This window comes from Numenius arquata, chromosome 4 (assembly GCF_964106895.1).
Source record: "Numenius arquata chromosome 4, bNumArq3.hap1.1, whole genome shotgun sequence".
Lineage (NCBI taxonomy): Eukaryota > Metazoa > Chordata > Aves > Charadriiformes > Scolopacidae > Numenius > Numenius arquata.
Genome location: NC_133579.1, coordinates 28,382,408 through 28,404,759, shown reverse-complemented (window position 1 = coordinate 28,404,759; position 22,352 = coordinate 28,382,408).

Here is a 22,352-nt window from a genome sequence, read left to right as displayed (position 1 = left end):
TATGGAGGTTTGTTTCTTGGAAGAATTCAGGATCCGTTTTAAATATTTGTTGTGACTTATGAAATTACTTTTTCCATTGATATTGGAAGTGACCTTTCTCATTGTTTAGTATTCAATAAAGCAGCAACATGCATACAGCTTATAGAGCAATATGCTGTACATACTGATATGCTTCTAGATACAGCAAATCTTTGTATCCAGAACACCAGGCCGGCAGAAGTCCCTAAATCTTGATACATTCAGTAATTCCAAAGAGGAAATAACAAAAATGCAAAGTATTTTAAAAGAATTTCAAGAGTAATTAAAAATTGCAAATGCAAAAATGAGATGCATAAAAAATATTTTATGTCTTTTTTATAACTTTTTCAATAAGATAGTGGTTAAAAGACAGCAATACAAAAAACAAATCCTACAGCAGTGTTTGCAATAAAACTTAGTTTATATGTAGTGTTTTAGCTATTATTTTCTTTGAAATTAATTTCTTTGAAATTAATAAATTCAACATTTTTTTAAAACAATAGCTTTATGAATTGTCACAATTTAAAATGGTTTGGTTTGTTTTATCAGAAAAAAATGGTCCTTATATGCTCATCTTTTTTTAGACTTATACAGGTTCATTTTTATTTCAAATTTATTAGAGTGATGGTGATGGAGCTTTTTCAAAAAGTAGGCAACATTCTGAAAAGGTTATTTTTGGGATCGCTATGCTTAGTACTATAAAATGTATGGTGCTTATTCAAATTGTTCCTGCCTATTCTCAAAATTAGTAGACACACACAGGGTAGGAAAAGTACAAGTAACAAGCAGATTAACATTTCTGGACACAGTGGTTGTGTAAAGTGAATGGAATGAGGCTCTGAAGGCAGCTAAGTAGAAGCATATTAGCACATTGGGTATTTATCACAAAAAACCCCAACCATATTTAGCTTATGTTAACTGAATAGTGACTTAGTAAATATTTAAATATACTGATTAATTAGTCTGAAATGTTTCCATTTGTGATGATTTCATGATGCATTCATGTAGGTGACAGGCTCTTACAAGTTGTTTTTGAGTTTAGGCTGCTCTGATTTAGGTAACACACTTCTACTGTAGCTATGATGGTGTAATAGTGTAGAAGTGGTGGTAATGATAGAACAAGATATTCCAGCTGTGCTGTGGAAGAACTCTGCTTCCAAGCTTTCCCCAGCATGTATAGCTTTTCACATGAGTTTGGTCGTCTTGTTCTTCAAAGATAACACTCTGAGTGAAGGAGATCTGATAAAAATCAAGCAAGCTTTAGCTTTGAAGGAATGTTTCTCATACAGTAATTAAAAAAAAAAAAAAAACAAAACGAATTGAAACAAAACCCCAACTCTTTGCCTCTTGGTTTTTGCTTAATAATCTTGTGAATGTGGTGGTGTTTCGTGAGCACTTTAGCTGCTTCTTATTTGATCCTACCAGCTCAGGAGGCTAACCAGCAAAAGAAAACCAAAATTAAAAAGTGAATAATTTTCTGTTGCACCAGGTTTTTTAACAGCAATCAGATGTGCACCAGTGTTAGAAAGAGGATGATACCATATCTTTTCCATAGCAATTCTAATGTGACTGTTTGGTCAAACACGGCTAAATTAAGAAGCATTAAATGGACCTTAGGTATTCTAATTTCCCTCTGCTTAAACTGTTTCTGGGCTAGGGTGATTGATGAGTTCTTAAAAGGGAACTGTTGCATCTTTAAGATCAAGAAAAAAATATTTATATTACCTATTTTATTTACCCAGAATTGAAATTACTGCACTATTATTGTGTCAATATTAAACAAGGTATAACTCTTAGTGTGAATTCCTAGTAAAGCGAAAGGAAATCTAGTATAAGATTAAAAAAATCTTTAGGAGAGAGATGGTTTGGGTGAAGAAAAAAATACAAAAATCAATATGGAAAACTTGTTCAATGGCAAATTAAAAAAAATTCCACTCCCTAGAAGTAGCAAAGGAGTATGTTACCTGGGTCAATACGTGTTAATTATATTCCACTGTTATAGGTATCATAAGGTGGTACCAAAGAAATTATAAATAACAAAACTGAGATATTGGTGGATAACATCTCTATTCCCTTCCTGCAGAGAAGAATATTTCCCAGCCAGAACAAGAATTTGAAAATCAGTAGCACATTGTGTGGCTGCCACGAGAAGCACCTTCTCTAGACAACAGCAATACTTAACAGTCCTCTGCGGTGGCTTTCCTTTTGACATAGATTTACAGGTTTTTTTCTTTAACTCCCCACATTTTTTTTTAAAAGACTGAGCTCTTTTTATCTTTTAAAGCCTATTAGTATGCCTTTATTCAAATATAACTAGTCTCATTGTCGGAGCACTTCGGTTTCAGGAGACTTCCTTTCTTCTTCATACAATTTATAAATCCAATAAATCCCCACCAAAAAAAAAGAAAGAAAAAAAAAAAAAAAGAGATAGAGGCTATAAATGTAAATGAAATGTAAATGTTACAGCTTCATTAAGCTCCTTTTTGAAGCCAGGAAAAGCTACTAAGTAATAAACAGAAAGTGTCGCGTTTCCTGTGACATCTCTAAAGCCTATCAAAAGATTTGAAAAACCAAATGGATAGGTAAAGTTTGGTTTCATAAAGCTCCATTTTCTCCATCTCTCTTTTATGTATTCTTAACCCCGACAGCACATACAATCCAAGGTTTTGGGTTGGCTTTGTTTTGGTTTGTTGGTTTTTCCTCTGAACAGGAGAATATTTGAACAGGTCTCTTCAAAAGTTTTGCACAAATCATTTTGTAGACATAAGGTTTGTAGAATATTCTGGGTTTCATTTATTAAATGTTATATATGTCTTTCTGTCTGTCTATACAAACACATAAGTAAACCTGATACCACCATCTGTGAGTCCTACCTCATTCCAGATTCTTTTTTAGCCACTCACATGAGTTCCAGCTGGGACAGGTGCATCCTTTCGCCTGTTTTTTGCTGCTTACTAAGGCACATTGTTTAAGTCTAGTATTCCTTCAGTTGCAGATTTTAGTGCTTAATAGGATAAAATGCCACTGAAATAAGATAAAGGATTTTTGTCATTGTTTAGGTATGGATTTGCAATGTGGAGGTGTTGTAAACCGTACCCTTTACTTGAGGGTGGGGTTTTTTTTATTTTTCTTCTTTAAATGCAAACAAACTCTGAGTATAAAAGCAGTTAACATAAAATCAGTAGAATAAGTATGTTTGATTGAAGGTGGCGTTGAAAGCTCATCATACCCATTCTGTACATTATGTCAAATCTATACTTCTCACACAATACTCCACACACATTACCAAAAAAAAACCCCAGACACTAGATTTTTCACTAGATGAGGTCTATTGTTACTAGCTTTTAACAATTAAAATATTTTAACTGAGAAAATGTTAGTTTTAAATGCTGAGATGATTTTCTGCTTAAATAATCACTTCTAGGAACAGTGAGGAAACCATATATACTGCCTAGACTTACACTCATGCTTTTTGTTGCATGAAGCCATAATATTCAAAGTTTTCTCATCCAAGATAAGGACAAAATATTTGGACTTCACAGATTTGCAACAATTTGCAAATCTTATGTAAAAAAATCTTTTCTACATGACTTCTGGCAGAGGTTTCTGGGTTTAAATCAAATTGCTACTGGGACTGTGTGTTCACATGATGTATGGGACAGTTAAAAAAAAAGGTGTTACCAATTGACATCTAAAAATGTCTGGAACTTTAAAAATTCCCTAACCTCAATCTTTTTCTTTTTTTTACCTTTTTTTAAAATTTGTTACTATGCTACTAACTAAGGTAGACAAAGAATATGAGAAGAGAGAAGAGAAGAGAAGAGAAGAGAAGAGAAGAGAAGAGAAGAGAAGAGAAGAGAAGAGAAGAGAAGAGAAGAGAAGAGAAGAGAAGAGAAGAGAAGAGAAGAGAAGAGAAGAGAGAAGAAAAAGTGCAACATGCCTTACATCCTAAGGGCAAGCTGTCATGCAGAGCACTGTATCATCCTCATTCTAAGGTCTTCTGCTAGAGAAATATTAGTCTTGACAGGATTTTCCCTTCTATCTCATTAGAGACAGAGCAAACCTGTTGAGATGCAGGGTTTCACATCTTACAATCCTCTCCTACAGGGAGGGAATGAAAAAGATCTCATCAAAATGAAGAACCCTGAAAATCAGTTCTGGGAAACTGGTCTCCCTGCTGTTAACAGGCAGTGCTAGCAGCAATGCCATGTTACTGTATTTGTTTTTCTTTAAATAAAAGGCCTCTCACATTCTCTAGGGAGGCAGCAGTGTTAGAAAGCTCCACCTACCCCAATGCTTCTCAGACCACTCTACTGTCTGGGCAGAGCTACAACATTCTCTGTCAGCGTATCTGCCTTCCCTCTCCTCTCCCTCCCTCTGTTTTAGTACATTTCTTCATCTGTCTTTCTTAAGTGCCTGCATCTTAAGTCTGTTCTTGCTGGACATATAGCATTTATCCCAATTAAAAATTAAATACATTGGCACCAGTGTTTTATTGGCCATTTTCTAGACACTTGAACAATATTTGCTGATACTGAGAAGTTCTCATTGATGTGGCTTGGACTGAATGTTTGTCATAAAACTTGGCTTTCACAACTAAAAGAAAAACAGGAATTTTAAATGGATCTTCTGTATGAGATGCATATTCTGATCTGTTGCTCCAAAAAATAGCTGAACATCTTGTCTAGGGATGGCAGAGCAGATAGGAACAATTTAATATATGTATATATATATATATATGCATGTGTATATTTCAATATGTGAAAAAAGTAAATTAAAAATAAATGAAGCTTAGAGGAAAAAAGTGAATTTTGAAGTTTAAGGAAAAAAACCCCAACAATCAACTCAGCATGAAAAGACTGTAAGTGCAGTTTCTTATCTCTTTGTCTTCAAAGGACTATTATTTTTTTTTTTCAATCTTCCATTTTGCATTGAAATGCCCATGCTAGTCCATATCTGGCAGAGACAGGCAGATTGCTTTACGGATCCTTAGTAGAATAACCTCAGGGTTGTAGTTACAATTAGACATTTATTATTATATTAAAATTTTAATAATCAGCTTAGTGTATTGCCTACAATTTCTAGCAGATAGTTTAGCTTACTATTACACCGAACTTTTAGTAATTATCATAGTTTTCAGTTAAACAGAATTTCTAGTAATTAGTGTAACTTTCTTATTATCTAGAGTTTTTAGTCAACTAGACTTTTAGTAACCTAGACTCTCTGCAGATCAGTTCAAATTATTAATAATCAGCATGTAATAAAATAATCATAATCTAGACTCAAAATTTACCTAAAAGAACATGAGTAACTCACTCAAATGTCTGCTGGCAGCCCAGAAAGCCAACCACATCCTGGGCTGCGTCAAAAGAAACATGGCCAGCAGGTCAAGGGAGGTGATTTTCCCCTTCTACTCTCCTCTGGTGAGACCCCACCTGGAGTACTGTGTCCAGCTTTGGAGTCCTCAGCACAAGAAGGACATAGAGCTGTTGGAACACATCCAGCAGAGGGCCACAAAGATGATCAGGGGACTGGAGCACCTCTCCTATGAGGACAGGCTGAGAGAGTTGGGACTGTTCAGCCTGGAGAAAAGGAGGCTCCAGGGAGACCTTATAGCAGCCTCCCATTACTTAAAGGGGGCCTACAAGAGAGATGGGGAGGGACTTTTTATCAGGGGGTATAGTGATAGGAAGAGCGGTAACGGTTTTAAACTGAAAGGTGGTAGATTAGATATTAGGAAAAAATTCTTTACTGAGAGGGTGGTGACACACTGGAACAGGCTGCCCAGAGAAGTTCTGGATGTCCCATCCCTGGAAGTGTTCAAAGCCAGGCTGGATGGGTCTTTGAGCAGCTTGGTCTAGTGGGAGGTGTCCGTGCCCATGGACACCTGCTTTCTCTTTAATCTTGACCCATAAACTCTCCATTGGCTCCTCATCCATCCCCAGGTGGAGCTTCATGCACTCCAGCTGGTCATTGACATAGAGGGCAACTACCCCTCATCATTTCCCCTGCCTGTCCTTCCTGAAGAGCCTGTATCCCTCCATTCCAACACTCCAGTCATAGAAGTCAGCCCACCACATCTCCATAATGTCAATGTGATCATAGCCCTGGAATCGTACACATTTCTTTAACTCCTCTTGCTTGTTCCCCATGCTACGTGCATTTGTATAGAGGCACTTCAGCTGGGAACCCGATGGATCTGACTTACTGGCTGGAGTGGCTGCATTTCCTTCGTGCTGCTCTTCAGGTGGTCTTCTTTTGAAGTGTTTTATCTGTGACTCCCCAGTTCCTATTGCCTCAGGAGCCCCTGGCTCATCTGCATAAGACTTCAAGTTTGCTGCAGCGTGTGCAGCACATCTCAGAGCAACAAGTTGAGGGCCTTTGCTAGTGACCCATCCCTCAGACCTTGGAGTATCATCCCTTGGCTTTTCATGAGCAAGCCTGATAATATCCCTTTTCCCCTAACAAGTCTAGTTTAAAGGTCACAGAGCCCCACTAGCTGATGAGCGAACACCCTTCTCCCCCTTTCAGAAAGATGAACCTCATCCAACACCAGCAAGCCTGGTGATGTGTAGGCCATCCCGTTGTCAAAAAAAACAAAATTGTGGCAGTGAAACCAGCCATGAAGACATGTATTGACAAACTGAGCATGTCTGCTTCTTTCAGAGTCACTGCCTATAACTGGGAGAACAGAAGAAAAGATAACCTGCACCCCAGTTTCCCTTATTAACCTTCCCAAGGCCCTGAAGTCTCTTTTGATTACTCTTGGGCTACGTGTTGCCACCTCATCACCAACTACGTGAAAGAGCAACAGCGGGTAATATTCTGAGGGCTGAACCAGGCTGGGAAGTTTCCTAGTGATGTCCCTGACCCAAGCCCCAGGGAGGCAGCATACTTCCTTAAGAAGAGCGTCTGCCTGGATATTGGACGCTCTGTTCTCCTCAGAAGGGAGACACCTACAAATACAACCTGTCTTCTTCCTGGTGGAGGTGGTTTTTAAATGGGGGGTAGGTCTTTCCAATCCTGGCAACTCTTCTGGTGTAGATGGACCATCTTCCATATCACCTCCTTGAGAGACTCATAGCTATTGTACAGAGGCACTTGGCTAGGGGAGGCAGGCAAGGAGGGGGTTTGCTTGCCACCCCTAGTACAGACTTGCCTCCATTCACAGCTCTTATTTTGGCCACTGTATTCAATCTGGCAGGGGGAGTTTACTGGATCTCCTTTAGCATGGGGTTTTTTTGGTGGCTGCTCTAGTTTCTCTCTCAAGGAGGTCAGAGCCTAATTCCACCTATCTATTTCTTTCTCACACTTTCTGATGGTCCGTAGCCTTTCTACTTCCTCTTTTAACTCTGCCACCAGGCTGAGTAGATGGTCCACCTGATCACACCTCACCCAGCTGTCATCCCTTCCACCATCCATTAGCCATGAGAGGTCAAAAAACTCCCTGCAGCCCTAGACCTGGGTGGGTGCATGCTTCCATAGGAGCTTTGTCTGTGTGGCTATGTCTGCTCTGGCAAGCACAGAAGATGCAGCTTTCTGCCAGGTAGAGACCTTGGCTGAGCTCCCCCCTTGAGCTTTCTGTGCAAAGTTACTTGGTGTAGTGGAAGCAATGTAATCAAGATGTTGAAATGGCAGTACAGCGGAAACAATGTGTAGCATCAGGTTTTTGAAGTGACTCTTGAAGTCTCCGTAACATTAAACTTGGACTCTGCTTCTGCAATGTGAACTTCATGCACACAACTTTATTTCAAGATCCAGGGACCTATACAGGACTAAGTAATGATCATTAGTGTTGAGTTTATTAGTTAACTTAGTTAAAACCAAATTCTTTATGGAAGACTTTGGGCAAATGTACTGTTCCTGTGTAGCTATGCATGTATTGTTATTGACTTGTTATTCACAGGACTTTGCATTCTATTAACTATCACTCGAACCATTAATTTACTGCACTTTCAGTCAGCTAATCCAGATTTCTAGATGTTCAAACTGATGTTGTAGTTGCCTCTCTCTATGATGCAGAAATCAGAAAATTTCCTAGGATTAAAAATCTCTTTAGTATTTTCTAATCGATGCTTACTTGAAACCATTTACTGTTATCATAAAAATTTTCTAGTTCAGTCTTTATGATTATGAGAGGAACAATAAAAAAATGAGATAAAAATAAACTATTTTAGGTTTAATAAAGAGGATACATTGTTTTTATTTGCAAGAAGTTTCTTATCTACGCTTTTTCAAGTATATAATCATAGCTTTTGGCTGCAATGGAGTATTATGTGTTTGTTTTTTCCTATTAAAGTCCCAGTGTAGTAATAAAATGTCCCTGTGCAAACTAAATAGCTCTTAGTTGCAATCCGTTTAATACGAATACATAATAGTACCACACTACATTTTGCTTTTACTTCTAATACGCGCTTTTCTAATGAGTAAATATCCTTGGTCTAAACAGATACCCTGAACTAAATTCATCCCTCAAATGTGACTGTGATGATTGTCTGGGGCACTGATTGCTATAGAAAAAAATTGTCTTATTAATTTTTTCTTGTAAATGCAATCATGCTTCTGAAAGTTGTTTGTCTCCTAAATCAGGAGCATTGCTTCAGTATCAGGGACGTCTCCTGGAGCATGCTTTTTGTAAAAGAAAAAACTACCATAACAACTGTAGATTAATATCTGCATTAAGGTTGGAATTTTTCTCTCTTTTTGTTGTAACAAAATAATTGCCAGAAGTCAAGTTCCAAAAGTTGTAATTTATTCTAAAATTGGCAAAATGGAAATCCCCCTTCTCTGTTCATTCAATTTAATCCGTTTCCACTGGGGATTATTTGAAGTGATTCAGGTTGTAAAGTTTATGGTGAGAGAGCAGCTGAATCCTATTAGAAAACTGACAAGCTGTTTGTCCAGACAGGACTCTTGTCAACCCAAGTTTGTCTATTCACTGACATTTGGGCTGGGGAATGGGATGGGAGGTGATTGATGCATGGTCTCCACATTCGCTTCTCATTCTGCCTAGTGAGTGAACAACTTGTCAATGTGAGAAAATAAGCATGTTATAGGGTAAGATGCTGGTCCCACAGACAAGCAGGAAGGATTTTGCTGTCACTTATGGAAAATTTAGTCTTTAGGTAGGTAGTGAGATATTCACAGTTGGCAGAATTTGCTGCATATTTCAAGGTAGAAACAGACCCTTCTAAGAGAAGAACTAAACCTGATTTTACATTAACAGTTACCTTCATTTTCAGCAATAAATTTCTTAAGGTAATTTAGAACTCCAGATATGTGGGAAATGAGCTATATACTGCTGAATTAGAAAGCTTTTAAAGAAAATTGGCTGAATAGCTATATTATCTGAGTTTGACTCTGGAATTTATATTTGAAAAACCATTTATCCAAGGGGTTTGTTAACAAAGACAGTCATTTTGAAGGACAGGTGGTAAACAAGACTAATGAGAAGAACTGGATGGTGAAGCAGCATAGTTTGGAGTTTCTGTGTGTTTTGTAAAAACAGATGTGAAGTATAAACACAATATTTCAGCATCTGAATATATAGTTTAAGTAGATGTCTCCCTCCCTAAGATGAGATCAAGCCTGTGTGGACTGAAAGGTTGCAAGGAGTATTTCAACTCCTTTTTAAGGCTAGGCATGATTGCTGAAATTCTGAGACTAGAACAGTTCCTTCAGTCCCACCACCCCCTTTTTTTTTCAGAGAGACATAGGACATGCCATCTAAGGAAGAGCAGCTAAAGAGTATGACTGCAGCTTGATTTTCACACAGCTAGTGAAGGGAATATATGTGTCAGTTTTTAGAATCAAAGAATAAAACAAAAATTGATGAAGAACTAGAAGAATATCCTGAGCTTGAAGGGACCCACGAGGATCATTGAGTCCTCCTCCTAACTCCACACAGGGCAACCTGGAAGTTAAACCATATGTATAAGAGTGCTGTCCAAATGATTCTTGGGTATTGGAATTGGGGCCATGACCAGTTTCCTGGGGAGTGTGTTCCAGTGCTTGACCATGCTCTCAGTAAAGACCTTTTTCCTAATATCCGGTCTTAACTTCTATGATGTAGCTTTAATCCATTCCCTTCTGTCTTGCTACCACACCCCAGAAAGATCTCATCTTTCTGCTCCCTCTCTGCTCCCTTTCATGAGGACGTTGTAGACAGCAATGAGATCACCCATCAGTGTCTTCTGTAATCTGAACACATTTAATATCCTCAGCAGCTCCTCATAAGTCTTGCTCTCTACTTCTTTCACCATCTTTGTTGCCCATCTTCGGACAAATTCTAATATCTTGTATTGTGGAGTCCAACACTACATACAGTACTTGAAGTGGGACCGAGTGCTGTGTACCAAAGCAAAATCGAGGAAGAACTTGAAGTAAAAGGCAAAGAAGAATCCCTCCTACCAGACTTTAAATGTGCTCTCTCTGTTAACATTTTTGTCATATCAAAGTTAAGTATATTTTCAAAAACCTATCAGTTTTGAAGATGTTTCTTTAAATTCTGGTGAATACTTGTAATTTTATGACTTTGTGTGTTTGCCATTTGTCAGTTTTTCTTTCCAGATCTTTTATCTTAAGAAATGTATCAGCCTTACAAGCTTTCTTCTAAGACAGAAAACTAAGTAAGCCAATGGCATCCTGGCCTGTATCAGGAATAGCGTGGCCAGCAGGAGTAGGGAGGTGATCGTGCCTTTGTACTCGCCTGGGCCCCTCACTACAGGAAGGACATTGAGCTGCTGAAGCATGTCCAGAGGAGAGCCACCAAGCTGGTGAGGGGTCTAGAGAACATGTCCTATGAGGAGAGGCTGAGGGAACTGGGCATGTTTAGTTTGGAGAAAAGGAGGCTGAGGGGGGACCTCATTGCCCTCTACAACTACCTGAAAGGAGGTTGTAGAGAGGTGGGTGTTGGCCTCTTCCCCCAAGTAAATAATGGCAGGACCAGAGGAAATGGTCTGAAGTTGCGGCAGGGGAGGATTAGATTAGATATTAGGAAGAATTACTTTACTGAGAGGGTGGTCAGGCACTGGAACAGCCTGCCCAGGGAGGTGGTGGAGTCACCATCCCTGGAGGTATTTAAGAAACGTGTAGACATGGCACTTCAGGGCATGCTCTAGTGCCCGAGATTGTTGGTTTGTGTCTGTTTGTGGGTGGGGTGGTGTGTGGTTGTGGGGTTTTGTTTTGTTTTGGTTTTGGTGTTTGGTGTTCTGGGATTTTTTTTTTTTTATTTTTTTTTTGATGGTTGGACTCGATGATCTCAAAGGCCCCATCCAACCAAAAATATTCTGTGATTCTGTGATTCTGTTATTTTCTCCAAGTATTTGCCTTAAAGTAGATCAGTATAAAATGTCTCACTTGAAAACTCAAAAAAGTTTATCTTTTTTCTTTTCAAGTAGAAAACCTTTTTTTTTTTTTGCTTTGAACTTCATCTGATTTCCATAATGCATTTTGCATCTTCAGTTCAATTTGTTGCCAGCTGGCAGAGACAATGGAAATTCAGACTGTTCTTAATACTGTGGTAGGATGAATTCTCGAAATAATATTTCCCGCCGTGCAGCTTCTGAACAAAACTGTGGGTCAGAAGGTAAAAGGTGACAGTGTCACCTGGTGTGCTTCCCAGCACTTTGGCAAAGGGTGCTTCTGCTTGCCAAAGCCTATCTGGCTAAATCTGAGCCTAGGAGAGGACCTGTCGCTTTGCTGGTGTGAAAGGTCGGGGAAGACCTCATGTCTACTCATCAACAGGGACCTCTGCCTTCCAGAGGCTTTGTTCAGCTATGTAGCTCAGAATGCTTCTCATTCTTGGTTTGCTCTAAAAATATTTTTATAGCACCTGAAATTAATTTAATTTTTGAAGTTTGAGGCTCGTATTTTTTAAAGTTATATAAAGAATTCCCCTGGGAAACTTTTTCCAAGGCCTTGATTTAGTGTTTGCGTTCCCTGGTGTATACTTCCCTTCAGGCTGCTAGTACTGCTGCCTGGACAAGGCTGTCTCCCACTTCCTCCCTTTCCTAATGCTTTACTAAACATGGATAAACAGTAAACTCATATAAGATGGTTCTCTGAGGGCACTAAACTCTTGCCAGTAGTACAGCACCTCTTCGTCAGAAGGGTTATATTTTTGAATTACAGATGACAAAACATCCCTGTCCAGATGAACTGAAAACAACGACAGAGGGAACTGGGAAACAGAGTTTTCCGCACATCTGTTTAACGATTCACTCATTTTCTCTTCCAGTACTAACTTAGTTACCCCTCTAGTGCCTTCACATTGTTTCATGTCACGTTTTCTTGGGTGGGATAATTTATGTTAAAAAAAAAAAAATATCAGTTGAATATGTGATTCTCTTACCGACTTCCCATTTTGCATCCTTCCTGCAATTAGGGTTCAGGACTGTGTGAGGATTACCTTGCATCAGCCTAACGTGAGTTGTCTTGGCTGGAAAAAAGTTTCCAGCGCTGGCTTATGATGTCATAGCACCAATGTAACCCACCCTGTTTTCTCCATGCACCCACCAGAAAACTGCCTGTATCCTCTTCTGTACATGGAAGTTTTCTTACCTCAGTGAAGCTGCACTTGGGATCAGGGCTGTAGCAAACATGGCTTTTAGAGGAAAGTGTCGATGTGTTATTAGGATTGCAGCTTTTTTTGTTTTATAATCAAATTTGGGGTAAGGTGGTTTTTTTTCATCCTTGCTTTGCATTACAAGATTTTTTTACAGAAAAAATAGAGGCTTAAAATGTGTTGTTATTTCCCATGTTATTTTATTACAAAAAGGAGTTTGTTATATAAGAACTAGAATATCATACTGGATATTTCATCTGGATAAGGAAAGCTTCTCACCAAAATTCTGGTTAGATTTACTCATCCACATCATGTATGTTGTGAATGTTGTGATGCCAGGTTATTCTTAAAAATAAAGGGAAAAAGTAAATTCAAATGTCAACATTTTTAGCAGGATAATAATAGTAGTAGTAGTAGTAATAGTAGTAGTAGTAATAGTAGTAGTAGTAATTTTAGTTTTAAGATAAGAATGTGACTTTTTAAAAATATTGTCTCAAAAAGACCCAAAACACTTTTAAATAGTACCAAACAATGAGACAATATTTTAATTATGAAAAATGAACACCTTTTTGGTGTTGATCCAAGATGAAAAATATTTAAATTTAAAAAGAAAAAAAGTTTAATTTTAAGAATAAAAAAAAAAATCTAGATTTCTTTCTTTTTATCTCCACAGACTGGCAATTTAATTTTATAATTTGCAGCTTTAAGTTCAGATAGTCTCTGTACCTTTAAACTGATGATTGTCTGAGGAAATTTTCTGGTGGTAGTAGCAAAGTGCATCTATGGATATAGAACCATTAAAAAAACCGTGATTACTCTTTGTAAAAATGATGGCAAAAGAGGACTTTTTTCTTGTTAAAAACACTGCATATCCTTGTAATGCTTTCCAACACAGTAAAACTGTGATCAGGCTGGAGTCAGTTGGATTTCTTGTTTGAAGTATTTAACTGAGTTGAAGGCAGAGTATAAATTGGTAGAATATTTTGGTATTAGGAAAATTTATTTCCTGTCTGCATGGGTAAATAATTTGACGCTCTAATCATTGTCGATATAAATTAAATTTTGAATCAGTGTAGAGGTCTGCCTGAGTTAAACTGAAATGTGAAGGTTTTTCTTTGTCTTTCACTTTAATATTCATTTCAGCTGGCACAACTTAGAGGAAGTCTATGGCTGCTCTATCTACCCTTGCTTTGCTCGTGTCTTGCTCCTTGCCAGACAGTAGGAGACAGAAAACACAGAAGTGCATGTTTGTCCCAAAAAGACTGCTTAGAATTTGTTTTCAGCCCTTGGTAGGCTTATGAATAGCTATTTTTCATTCATCGTTTCATCAGAAAATTATTAATGAATAAAGTCCCTCTGCATAGCGAGGTCAAATGTCTATTTTTAACATATTTTCCTACATTTCTTGAAGTTGAATGGAAGTGCAATATGCATAAAGCTAATACATGTTTGCTGAGTCAGGAGCTAACTGAGCATTATTTTGACCAGTGCAATGTAATAAACAAAGTCTTTAATTATTTTACTAGAATTAATCTGTTGTGTAGAAAAGGCTATGGTTTTGATTATCTGAAAATTAATTCATTTAGGTTCTCACTTTATAGAGAAATGTTCCATAGCAGTAATATCAACAGAAAGCTTTTTAGTTATAAAATAAAAATCCTAGTAACTGAAATAGTAAGTGAATTAATATAGATCACACAAGTAATTTCTTAGGTATAAGCTTATTTTGTAATTAAAAGTCTTTCTAGTCATACTACTGATGCATAACATTTCTATAATTAATGCAATGCTCATAACTAGGTCTAATTAGTATACTTCTAAAATAATTTGTTGCATAAGCCAAAAATCACAATATTTAACAGCAAGGTCAGATGTTGTTTCTTATGGTTTATTTTTCAATACCTAAAGTAACAGTATTAAAATTCATAATATGTATTTTTCTCAAAGTTGAAAAAGACCAATCTTTCTTTTTTCTTTGATAAACATTTAAAGACAAAATTGCAACCAAAAATAGGATTTTCTGTTTTTTTTTTCACAGTCTAGATGTTTGGTCTATTCTGGAGGAATGAATCTGTGACTACAGCAGAACCTAAACTGTGAAATTCACTCTGCTAAGACTGGAATGACTAAAGACCTTCTTTCTCAAGGCTAAAAGCAAAGCTGATTTTTCAGTGTGGCAGTCCTCCCTCAGTAAGTAATTCCCAGAAATGTACATTAGCATTCTAGCACCTTACCCTCTCCCAATGAGCTAATCAAGCTCACTCTCTCCAGCAGGCTGGGAAAAAGAAAAGTATATACTTGTAGATAATAGGAATGTGCTTGGAGTGATGGTGCTGTATGCATAACCAAGCACCAAGTATTTGCCAGAAAGCTGGTGACTATAAACTGTTTGTTGCAATTGCCTGGAAGGCTTTTTATGATTTATTGGTGTAAAACACATTTGTAGCTATCTGACCTTGTGGAGACTGTGATACCTGGAGCACAGAGAATGTAAACATGAAATACTCCGAACCAGAGAGACCAGGGTCCAGATGGCAGGCAACGGCAGGGAGGAGGGAGAAAAGATCAGGTCTCAAATTTGGCGGTAATGGCTATATTCTATTAGGCATTAGTTCTGATAGACTAAGAGAGATTTCCTTCTCTTAGATAAAAGGTTTGAGTTATTTTTTTTCCTGGCCTAGCACCTAATTCGTCTTCCATGTATCAACACAATGAGGAAAGACTATTGAAAACAAAATCTGTTTCCTCTCTCCTCTGAATCCAAGTGTATGTGGACTCTCCAACCTCTCTTCCTGTATCTGGGCAGGTTTTTATGTTAATAATTGCTTCAGACTGGCGTCCCTCCCACAGGACATGATCTCTCATGAACATCTCCACTGTGGGTCCTTCCCACAGGATGCAGTACTTCAAGAAGTGCTCTAGCAAGGGTCCTTTACATGGGGTACAGTCCTTCAGGAAATGCCTAAGTACTTTAGCACACATCTTGAGACCAATAAGATTCTGTCCTCATTCTCTACCTGCTTGGAAGATCATGTTGGTTTTGGGAAGGTCCACCAAGTCTTTGTGTAATGGATTTTGATCAGGCAGGTGTTAACATATTTGCATATTCAACTCCATGTTTAGTATCTGAGTGGTTCAGAAAAGGTCTTAGTTTTATTAAAACAAAACAAACCATCCCAATAAAACACCCACAAGGAATAGTTCTCCAGCTCAACTACTAGCAGATTAGTTAGGACACTGGCTGGGCCTTGAGAAAAGCAAGGGGAGTTGGTAGCTGAGCACACTTTTTTGCACATGCTATATAGTGTGAACCAGCAGAGGGGGATAGGCATCAGCAAGGAAATACTTGTGTCATTTGAAGAGACGGAATGAACATCCCACTTCTCAATATTCTACAAATGGAGGAGTAACTTCAGTGGTTATTACAGTAGCTGTTTAAAGGAGAGTTCCTCTTCGTTACTACAAAGTTTGGAGGTTTCAAAGTGCTTTCACAGAATCACAGAATCACAGAATCTTAGTGGTTGGAAAGGACCTTTGAGATCATCGAGTCCAACCACATTAAAAAAAAAAAAAAACCAAAAACACACAAACAAACAAAAAAACACAACACACAAAACCAAACAACAACCCCCCTCCAAAAAAAAAAAAAAAAAAAAAAAAAAAAGCACCCACCAACTAAACCCCACACCCACAACCTCACACACAACACCCCACCACAAACCAACAATCCCAGGCACTAGAGCATGCCCTGAAGAGCCACGTCTACACGTTTCTTAAATACCTCCAGGGATGGTGACTCCACCACCTCCCTGGGCAGGCTGTTCCAGTGCTTGACCACTCTTTCAGTAAAGTAATTCTTCCTAATATCTAACCTAAAGCTCCCTTGCCGCAGCTTCATACCATTTCCTCTGGTCCTGTCGTTATTCCCTTGGGAGAAGAGGCCAACCCCCGCCTCTCTACAGTTTCCTTTCAGGTAGTTGTAAGTTGTAATTCTAGTGGGAATTATAGTTTGAGTTGTTTACAGTATTAATGCTTCTTATCTCACTTACATAAAACTATCATGCTACTAATAAAATTATTTCAGGATGTAACAGTATTTTGGTAGGGGAATATGTAGGTAGGGCAGGGTTCTCCTTCCTCGTCTATTTTGGGTACGGTATTTCAGCACAGGAAATCACAGGGCCTTACAACAATGGCATGGAGCTCACAGCAGGATGTGTTGCAGACAGCAAAGTAGTGCATATCAGCATCTAGTAATTTGGTGGTATGGCAGCTTGGAGTTTTGATATTACACATCAATAGTACATAACTAGCCATTGATCTGCGGACTGTACTGTGGTGGTAGTATCTCCTCTTCTTAGACAAGATAAAGCTTTTCAGTTCTTGACAGGGAGGGAGGGAACACAAAGACAAACCTGGTCCAGTGCCACATTTTGGTCTTGCAGATACTACTTAACAAAAGAAATGTGTTGGTTTTGCCTTGTCCACATTGCTGACATCCTCATACCTCATAGCTGGGATTGTGAGGTGCCTTGCTATGAACCATGATAAAAGGAGATTCACCGGAGAAAACATGCTGGTTCTTGTCTTGGGGGAGCAGCTTACATCGCTTCCTTTGACAAACTCTTTCATGCTTAGCCAAAACTTTTCTGCCCCTGCAACTGCAAACATACTAATGTTTTTAATTGCATAAAAAATACAACTAAAAACAAGAAAAAAGCTCTGTACTGCTAATCAACATTATACACTGGAAGAAGAGAACTTAGATGAAATACAGGGCCAGCTTCCCAGTGTACCTGATAACCATTTCTTCTGAGAAATGAGATGGGATGGGGTTTTTTGTTGGTTTGTATGTTGTGTTGTGGGGGTTTTTGCAAACACGGTATGATCAGCAGAAGACAACCTGCTTTATCCTAAAAAAAAAAAAAAAAAAAAAAATTTCAAAACAGCACAGCCACCTACAAAGAAAGTTTTTACTATACAAAACAATTCCTATATTCCATAACTCTTTTTTCTATTTTTCTCATAAGGGTAGGCTATAAAACTGAAATACTGTCTGTTTACAATCTCCCAATATTAAAATGTCTGAAGACAAAATGTGATAGTACTGAGTATTTTGCTGTAAGAAGCAGAAGCTTTCCTGCTGTGCTATATAGGAGCTTAGGAGCTTTTTGGTTTGGTTGGTTTTATCTTTCTTTGGAATAAATTTCCCTTCAATATTTTAAGTATACGAAAGATAACGGAAATAAATTCATGGCCAATTAGCAAACTTTTTTTTTTTAATATATGTATATATTTTTAATTGAAAAGTTTGCTTTTAGCTTTTTCAAATGTACTGTCTTTTGGCAAATGTTGTTGAACATTTGCCAGGTTTTTTGCAAAAAAAACCCCAATTACTTAGAAGAAGTATGCATAAATGTGCTTTAAAAATGTTGAGGCTTTTCAGTAGCAGACTTGCAGTAATTGACTCATGTTTTTATTCACTGCAAATACAAGGTATGTATAATGTTAACTGACTGGCATAGTTTCAGCTAACACTTTTCAACTGAGGAGTACTATTTAGTTAATCTGTGGAAATTAGGTCACATGATTGTGTAAATGTATCTTGCTGTTTATTCATAGAACAGGACTTCTCTTTTTCTGATGAGTGTTAAATATAGTTCAGCTTACTGCCAGATGTTTATGAAAAGAGGGCAGAAATTACTTCACATAAACATTTGTGGTTCTGCAATAGCAATAGCTTCTCAGTTCCCAGATCAAGTTTCCTGTGTGATCTCATCCTTACATGATTGGCTTCTAATGACCTCAGGAAAAAAAAAGAAAAAAGAAAAAAAAAAAAAAAAGATGGATCTCAAATCTCAAACCATGAAGCAATATACTGTTACTAAGAAGTAGTTGCACTTAGGCCATGCTTGAAACATAACATTCCTCATCCCAGCAACACTTTTCACTCCACCGAGAAAGATGTACAAAGTCAAATCCATACATATGGAAAAAATAATTCTTGTTTTGTCATGACAAAAGCAGTTTACTAGTCAATTTTCTTTAACAAAGTTTGCTGAATCTTGAGAATCTTGCACTGCGTTGTACGGCCCTTAAAAACAGTGTTATGCAAGATACTGGAAAAATACAACTAGTAAAAGCAAATATATACCAAATAAAAAACAAAACAAAACAAAAGCAGAATTCATAACTATGCATGTCTATACACGCACTGTCTAAACCAGAGCATGAATACCATGTTAAAAGGCTGTGAAATGAATATGTTCCCAAGGCAGGAAGCAAATGTCAGAGAAAATGCTGAAGTTGAAATCCTGTCAGAATTCGCCTTGTCTTAAACAGATCAGCATTTTACATTCATCATGTGCTCATATTGTACTTTGAAATACATTTCATATGTTATTGCTAAAGATATGCTTAGGTTGCCATGTTTCAGTTAGGGAGGATTTCAATCACAATACCTGACCTTTTTCCTGGTCAAACCAAATTGACCTCTGTAATTGGTTTAGTTTTTTATATTACATTGACTACATTTTTCCAGGTCATTTGTGACAGAGTGAAAAATACCTTCTCACTACTTGTCTTTCTTCTAGTGTTTCAAGAGAATAAGATATAAAGCATGGTAAAGATCCTTACTCTTTGACAAAATGCATATCAAGAAGGGAAGAAGTCACAAAAAACCAAAACTGGTGGAAGCCAATAGTCAGTCAGTCTCTGTGTTACGTTGAGGTTAGATGACTGCATGCTCCAATATGCAATTTTTCTTTACTCACAAGTAGCAAGTTGGCCTTTGAATTTTACATACAGACAAAATGTCCATTTAGCCTCATGAAATTGTAGGTATGTTCTTTGCTGGTTCTGAGATGTTTGCTTTCATATATGAACTGACTTTAATGAACTAAATTAGTTCCATTTACCTCTTAACTTAAAACTTCTAACATTTGCAGTGAGATTTTAGACAGTAACTACGACATGATCTACCGAAGACAGTTAACCTTTTGTATGTCATGCAAATTATCTTACTGGTGTTGAAGAATTTGTACATCCCATAGCTGGTTTGCTCAAGAGCTGATCTTGCTTCCAGTGCACGAGAACAGGAAGGAGAGAGAGGATGGACAAATGACCTGTCAGTTCAGTGACGTGATTTCAAGGTGTAGTCTTATGTGATTGTTGCTGCATCTAGAATGAATCTTTACAGCAAAGATGATATTTGGACCTTCTTTCTTTTTTTTTTTTTTTTTTTTTAATAAAAGGAAAATATATTTTCACTAAACCACACATTTCTGACTGATTTAAGAAACTGTTGTCAGATCTTGTAGAAGATATAGTAACTAGTCCTTGTAGCACCACATTGAGCTGTAAGCGTAAGTGTAGCTAGAGTCCTGCTCTCCAGCTGCTGTGCTTTCACCAGTGCTGTAATCTTAATTTTTCAGGGTTATGTGTCAACTGCCTTTGACAAGCATAGAGTTTATTTGCATAATTAAATCAGAGGAGTAATATTTCAAAATAAACAATGTATTTTCACTTTCATATCAGTATAAATCAGGCTTAATGCAACTAAGGTCAATACAGTTGTAGTTGTAATAGGATTGATCTCCATAAAAGCATGGCCAAGTCCTTATTTGATTTGTTTGCTGAATGATAAAGTACAGATCTCTGGATTTGATTTAGTTGCTAAGTAATATAAAATTAACCTTAAATTATATACTCTATCTTCAGATTTGAATGAAGAATGATGAAGTGACTAATAAAATATTTGTTTTAATCATAATTAGTAAAATACCTAAGGTAAATTTTGATAGGATTTTATGCTAGGAAGAGGCTTGGTGCATTTCTTTCTTCTCCAAAGAAGGAAGCCTGAAAATCACTCACTAAACCACCAGTATCATATTACTTTTTATGTCGGAAATTCTAACTTCTTTCTCCACTGAAAAAAGCAACCCTGCTCTCTTTGATATTCTATGCGATACTTTCATAAGCAATGATTTTAAAACAGAAAATCCCTCTAAATTCCTGCCATGTGCAGTAGGTGTTTCATATAATTAGGTCCTATCATCTATACTGAATTTCTTTTCAGTACAGAGGTTTTAAGAAATTAAATATAAGCTACTTGGCCATTTTTGCTCATTTGGATTTATTCAGTGATCATTCTGTCAGTCTTTTAATTTACTGGAGGCTGATTTTTCTTTTTATTCTTGAAATACACTAGGGTTAATCTCGCTAAAATCAAATACTAAAGAATTGAACTCTGTGAGTCTGATCTTTATTCTTTCTTATAGTTAAGGAGGTCTATATTTGTGAGTCTACTTTGGTTTTACAAAATACAATTTTATTTTTTTATTTTACTGGAAAGGGAGAAAGAAATTATCATTCTTAGTAGAATTTGTCCATTTAACATGCATTATGACCTCTGATCTGATTATTATACTGGAAAATCTGTGCCCATAGTGTACACTACTTTGCATGCTACTTGAATAACTGCAAGGCATTAAGTAATGCTTTGGGGAGTCAAAAACCATTGTAAATTATTTAACATGGGATATTATTGGGACATCAATTAAAGTTAATCCAGCAAGCTGAAGGGCGATTTAAAAACAGTCTAATTGACACTCACCCTGCAGTGTCATAGATTTTAGTTTTGACTAACTATCTATTTATTACCCAACAAAGTGCAGAAGAGGCTTAGTAATTCAAAATGTAATTGGTTTTCATACAGAACAAAGGAGGAGAAAGAATTGGGGAAGGTTTAGCATACACATGCTAATGTGTTGTCCTCTGTGGATGCAGATGCACAGCTTAGTATGGCTTGATGCCAGAAAGCTCACAGCCCTTGCGTTGATAAATAAATGTTTATGTTTTTGTACTTCCCAAGGTAAATATGATTTATTCTGTTTTGGCTAGAGATGCACTCTTTCTGCTAAAAAGACTGAAAAATAAAAAGTTTTAAAGCTATGCCTAAAAACTTAAGAACAATTTGTTTCCAAACAACTGGTCATGGAACTGTTTGGACTCTGTATTTTTTCCATTTTTTTCTGAATTGTTTTTACAGATGATGATCTTGCACCAGCTCCTAAAGTTCTTCAAACTATGGGCTATTCTGGGATTTCCTTTGATGTCCTCACTAAAATTTGAAGATAAGAAATTTTGCCTTTTTGAAGGCAAAATTATATAAAGAGAAAACCAACATCTTTCTTTTTAACCCAGTAATCTCTTTCATGCAAATATTTTTAATGCCTGGAATATTAGAGGAACTCAGCATGCATATTTTCAGTCCTTTAAGACCAAGAAGGCAGTGGCATGATTCCTGGGCATAAAGTTAAGCATATACTTTTTTTTTCAAGAAGAAAATGTTTTTCAGCCCGTCAGAATTATTTTCCTTAAGAAGCATCTAGTCCACATATGTTGAGGTCTTTTTTTATGACACAGTTCAACACATTAGAGGACAGATAATGATTTTGGTTTACTACTGTAATAGTCAGAAGGACTGTTAATCGTGAACTTCTTTATCTATACTTTAACAAGTTGGAGCTTCATCTCTGTTCAGGCTCTAACTGCAAAAGTGTGAATTTTATTTCTGGGAAATTACTTCGACTTCTAACTATAAGGAAATTAGGAAGAGTTTGTTATTCAACTGCTTCTTGGTACACAGCATGCCTCCTCTAACTTATCCAGATATATTAAATTATGATGCTCTATTAATACCATTAGATGAAATGAGGAACGTGGCTGCAACTGTTATGAACTCATATTTTAGCCTGTAGTCATATTA